The 5793-nt window shown below is 35.9% G+C and overlaps 1 non-coding gene across 1 annotated transcript; it reads left to right on the forward strand.

Annotated features, from left to right (window-relative positions):
• Positions 1–255: 255 nt before the first annotated feature.
• LOC136377700 (U2 spliceosomal RNA) lies at positions 256–445 on the forward strand. The gene has a single exon (XR_010746373.1). It is a non-coding gene; the product is annotated as a U2 spliceosomal RNA (small nuclear RNA).
• Positions 446–5793: the final 5348 nt, after the last annotated feature.

A 5793-nucleotide genomic window follows, 5' to 3' on the forward strand; every position in this document is an offset into this window, starting at 1 on the left:
TCCACATCTCAATACTTCACAGAGTATCTGGAATATGATGAACATGGAGAATATGGCTGGATTTCACCAAATACATTATTGTGATCATAAAAGTAATAATTGTGATTTTTACCTTGATAGCTTTATAATATTATGTTTCTAATCAACTGAAAACACTCATTACATATTGGCAACCATATTATATTTACTTGTTTCACACAGTTTTTGAATTGGGAAATTATTTTTGTTTAGGACAAAAAAGGAAAACATTTATTAATTGTCTCTCGGCCTTTTGGCCAAGATCAAATGTTACATTTGTTTTTATCAGTTTAATGTTTTAACATACTCTACCTAAGGACAGTATATTAAATGGGTTTTTGGAATTAGGAGATGGAATTGAGATTTGCTTTGTCCACTCCACCAATTGATGTGGTATTGCAGTACTTCCAAGAATCGTGCACAAACAAAAACCTAAAGCAACAACAGCAATAAAACCCTAACCAACCAATCAAACAAACAAACAACATTTATTTAATGCCACTAGTTGTTCAACAGTGTGCCTTGTGTTGGGTATTGTATAAAAGAAATGACCCAGTTTTAGTTCTATGTCCCACCTTCCTCTCCTAAGCACAATGGTGCATCATGTATCCAGTGCATTTCTCTCTATCTGGTCTTATGGGACCAATCTTCTCTGTATTACCTCCATGCACAGTTCAAATGGTTCCATAATCACATACAAAGTATTATTTTAATGTTCACAGAAACCCTGTGAAGTAAGTGCATTGTTTTTATTCTATAAATTGGGAAACTGAGGTATAAAAAATTAAATACTTTGCCTAATTCACACTTGATTGAAAGACTTATCAAGACTTTTCTCAGTGCTGTTTTATATTTAATCATCACACTGTAGGACAGTATGGTTGATCCAACAGAGCGTGAACTCTCAAGCCAGAGTTACCATTCTAACTGCCCATATTAATAATTACTGCCTATCACACAGTTATTAATTTCTCTGAGTCTCTATATCCTTATCTGAAATTAGGGCTGATAAATGCCCCTTAAGGGAAGACTCAGTGAGTCTACAGCTATAGAATGCTCGGAGCAAGTTTGGATAATGTCAGTGTTTCTACTCCCTGTTTTGCTTACTGGATTTAAGACCAGAGCAACCATTCATCTGTGGAGTCTTCTAGCTTTTCAGTCATAAATGATTCTTCTGAGACATCACTATTATATCAACTTCTAAGCATTTAGAAGAAATACTCTATAAATAGAAAACTAATTTCAATTTAAAAAGCATGTTGGCCCTGGCTGGTTGGCTCAGTGGTAGAGCGTCAGCCTGGTGTGCAGGAGTCCTGGGTTCTACTCCCGGCCAGGGTACACAGGAGATGTGCCCATCTGCTTCTCCACCCCCCCCCTCCTTCCTCTCTGTCTCTCTCTTCCCCTCCTGCAGGCAAGGCTCCATTGGAGCAAAGTTGGCCCGGGTGCTGAGGATGGCTTTATGGCCTCTGCCTCTAGTGCTAGAATGGCTCTGGTTGTAATGGAGCAACACCCCAGATGGGCAGAGCGTCGCCCCCTGGTGGGCATGCCAGGTGGATCTTGGTCAGGCGCATGCAGGAGTCTGCGTGACTGCCTCCCTGTTTCCAACATCAGAAAAATACAAAAAAAAAGCATTTTGCTTGAATCAAAGCAAATTCAAATGTGAGAAAGGGAAACTTCCCTATTATTAGAGATAAAATCTATATTAAGAAAACATCCATTGTTTCTTTACTGTCTTTCTCAAGCACTCTGTGGTATCTCTCAACATCAATTATTTTTTTCTCTGCTTATTTGTCAATATTACTTTTAGCATACAGTTTAACATACTAATGTACTTTTGTCCCCACTTCTATATTGTTTCATTTTTTATTTTTTTTATTTAGACAATTAAATTTAGCAGAATGACATTGGTCAACCAGAGTACACAGATTTAGAGAAAACATCTCCACATCATCTAGATAGTTGATTATGCTGTATACCCATCACCCAAAGTCAAATTATCCTCCATCACCCCATATCTGTTTCTTTTTATGTCTCTCTCCCTCTCCCCAACCCCTTCTTTCTCCTTCCTTCCCCTCCCTCTGGTAACCACTGTACTCTTATCTATGTCCATGAGTCTCAATTTTGTGTCTCACCTATGTATGGAATCATACTGTTCTTAGCTTTTTCTGATTTACTTATTTTACTCATCATAATGTTATCAAGGTCCATCTATTTCATAAATAATACTATGTCATTATTTCTTATTGCTAAGTAGTATTCCATTGTATATATGTTCCATATCTTCTTTATCCAATCCTTTACTGAAGGGCATTTTGGCTGTTTTCATGTTGTGGCCACTGTGAAAAATGCTGTGATCAATATGGGGTGCATGTGTCTTTATGTACCCATGTTTTTGAGTTTTGGGGGCATATACCCATTAGAGAGATATATGTTCTATTCTAAGATATATGTTCTATTCCTAGATATATGTTCTATTCTCAATTTTTTGAGGAACCACCATATTTTCCTTCATATAGTTGTATTAATTTACATTCCCAGCACAGTGGATGAGGGTTCTTTTTTCTCCACAGCCTCTCCAACACTTATTACCTGTCTTACTGATAATAAATAGCTAACCTAAGAGGTGTGAGGTGGTATCTCATTGTAGTTTTGATTTGCATTTTTCTAATAACTGGTGAAGATGAGAATCTTTTCATATATCTATTGGCCATTTGTATTTCTTCTTAGGAGAAGTGTCTGTTCATGTCCTCTTGCCATTTTGGTATTGGCAGAAAAATAAACACACAAACCAATGGAACAGAATAAAGACCACATTATATCATCTAATCATCTTTGATAAAGGAGCCAAAAACACACAATGAAGAAAAAAAACCTCTTCAATAAATGGTGCTGGGAAAATTGGAAAGCCACATGCAAATGAATGAAACTCAATTACAGTTTATCCCCTTGTACCAAAATTAATTCAAAATGGATCAATGACCTAAATATAAGATCTGAAACAATAAATTACACAGAAAAAAACATAAGTATTATATTCATGGATTTTGGTGATAGAGAACATTTTATGAATTTGACCCCAAAGGCAAGGGAAGGAAAGACAAAGATGAATAGGACTACATCAAACTAAGAATCTTTTGCACAACAAAGAAGACTGACAACAAAACAGACGGCCAACTAAATGAGAGATGATATTTTCAAACAACAGCTCAGATAAGGGGCTAATATCCAAAATATATAAAGAACTCACAAAACTCAGCAACAAACAAGCAGACAATCCAATGTACTTTTAATGCACAATCCACTTTGTACACTAGAGCTTTTTTATTTAAGACAGATGTCTCTTTTTCTACAGCTGCCACACATCCTAAAAACTCATTCCACCAAACCTTAGTAATAATCATAGTATAATCTTACTTATATAAAATGGACATGTCAAAACTGAAAAGTATAATTTAAACACTGTGGTATAATATAGATGTTTAAGGTGAATACCACATAGTGATAAAGCAGTAGGTAAAATGTCTTTCAGAGAAGATAGAACCAGTAACATGGTGCAAGATCCCATAGTGAGTCATTAGGGTAGATTAAAGCATGAAAGGTGTACTTTTGAAGCTGAATAGAAAACTAAACAGCAAAGTCACCAGCTTAAGGAGATAAACCAAAGAAAAACAGTTGTCATCACAAGTTCAGGGCTAAGGGTAACCTGAAGACAGAAGGAAATCAGGAACACAGGAGTCAGAATTTGTCAGAAGACTTAAGGAGATCAAAATATTTAGACAAATCAGATACCTTACTATTCCCCTGTTCTGCCTAATTTTTAAGGTATATTCTCCCTCCAGACTGACTGAGGACTTGTATGAGTCTTGACAAGTTCAGCTGAAGTTGTCTATAGAAATTGTTTATACCACTTTTGAGAATTACAATGTAATGATCCATTCTGTACCTTCAGTTGTAATTCACCTTTCTCTAACAATTTCCAATTTATGACCTACTTGATCAGTGTGGGCAATCTCTTCCTACACATATATTTTCCTCAAGTTTGATGTGACCTAACAATATGGTACCTTTATTTATTAAGAAAGTGAACATAATAACAGATACATTTAATATTAATATATATTTACTGGCCAGATAATAAAAGTCCTGAAACTTATGGTTTTAAAATATTATCTAAAGGACTTAGTAAGATTTTGTGCAGTGTTTTTAATGAATTTTTGAGAAACTGAAAAAAGACAACCAGAAGAGTAAAAGTTTTACATTGCCTCCTTTGACAAGCCTCCTTTTTAGTGAAGATTACTGAAAGGGGAGATGCTAGCTGATCTTGGTATTTAATATAGTCAAATATTAAAAGAATATATTTATTCTGTGGTATATCAGAAGGTGGAACCAAGAAGAATAGATGAAGATGATAAGGAAGGAGATTAAAGATTTGCAATATAGGTGTCAATATAGGTGTCAAATCTATCCAACAAAGGCTGATGCTGTGAGATAGTGTGCATTCTCACTTCAGTCTGTAGTTCTTACAGTTCTTATCTATGCCTTCAAAAGAGGCTAACTACTGTATTAAAAAAGGCATCTTGATTCTAGTTACTTATCCTTATTATCTTTGTGCTTAATCTTAGTCTTTGCTTGCTCTTCATGTGTGAAGCACAGTTTGGAGAAGGATTTTTGTTTTTTGTTTTTCTCTTCCCAGATATACTTTTGCCTCTTCTTAACAATAATTATTTTACTTCAGGACCTTCAGATATTGACCCAGCAACCCTGGAACCACAGCGCTCCAGCCAGCATTTGGTATTCAAACAGAAGAAAATAAACTGCACATTTGAAATGACACAAAAAGAGCCTGCATTTAGCAGCAAATTTTACCATCTAAAATTTTCAAGCCCTTTCAAAGTTAAGATATCTTATTTTATAAAATTCATTAAAATTGCCATCTCTAGGGACTGGCCTGTGGTGGCGCAGTGGATAAAGCTTTAGCCTGGAACGCTGAGGTCGCGGGTTTGAAACCTTGGGCTTGCTGGGTCAAGGCACATATGGGAGTTGATGGTTCCTTCTCTCTCTATCTCTCTCTCTCTCTCTCTCTCTCTCTCTTTCTCTCTCATCATCTCTCTAAAATGAATAAATAAATAAATTAATTTAAAAAATAGCCATCTCTAGATAAACAATTTTTTTTCTTAAAGGGGAATATAAAGAAAATCTTAAAATGTTTACCAGTTTTATTTATTTATTTTTTTTATAAATTTTTATTAATGTTAATGGGATGACATTAATAATTCAGGGTACATATATTCAAAGAAAACATGTCTAGGTTATCTTGTCATTAAATTATGTTGCATATCCCTCACCCAGAGTCAGATTGTCCTCCGTCACCCTCTATCTAGTTTTCTCTGTGCCCCTCCCCCTCCCCCTAACTCTCTCCCTCCTTCCCTCCTGAGTCCTCCCTCCCCCCACCCCCGGTAACCACCGCTCTCTTGTCCATGTCTCTTAGTCTCGTTTTTATGTTCCACCAATGTATGGAATCAGGTAGTTCTTGTTTTTTTCTGATTTACTTATTTCACTCCGTATAATGTTATCAAGATCCCACCATTTTGCTGTAAATGATCTAATGTCATCATTTCTTATGGCTGAGTAGTATTCCATAGTGTATATGTGCCACATCTTCTTTATCCAGCCTTCTATTAAAGGGCTTTTTGGTTGTTTCCATGTCTTGGCCACTGTGAACAGTGCTGCAATGAACATGGGGCTACATGTGTCTTTACGTTTCAATGATTCTGA

The sequence above is a fragment of the Saccopteryx leptura genome, chromosome 6 (genome assembly GCF_036850995.1).
Source record: "Saccopteryx leptura isolate mSacLep1 chromosome 6, mSacLep1_pri_phased_curated, whole genome shotgun sequence".
Classification (NCBI taxonomy): Eukaryota; Metazoa; Chordata; class Mammalia; order Chiroptera; family Emballonuridae; genus Saccopteryx; species Saccopteryx leptura.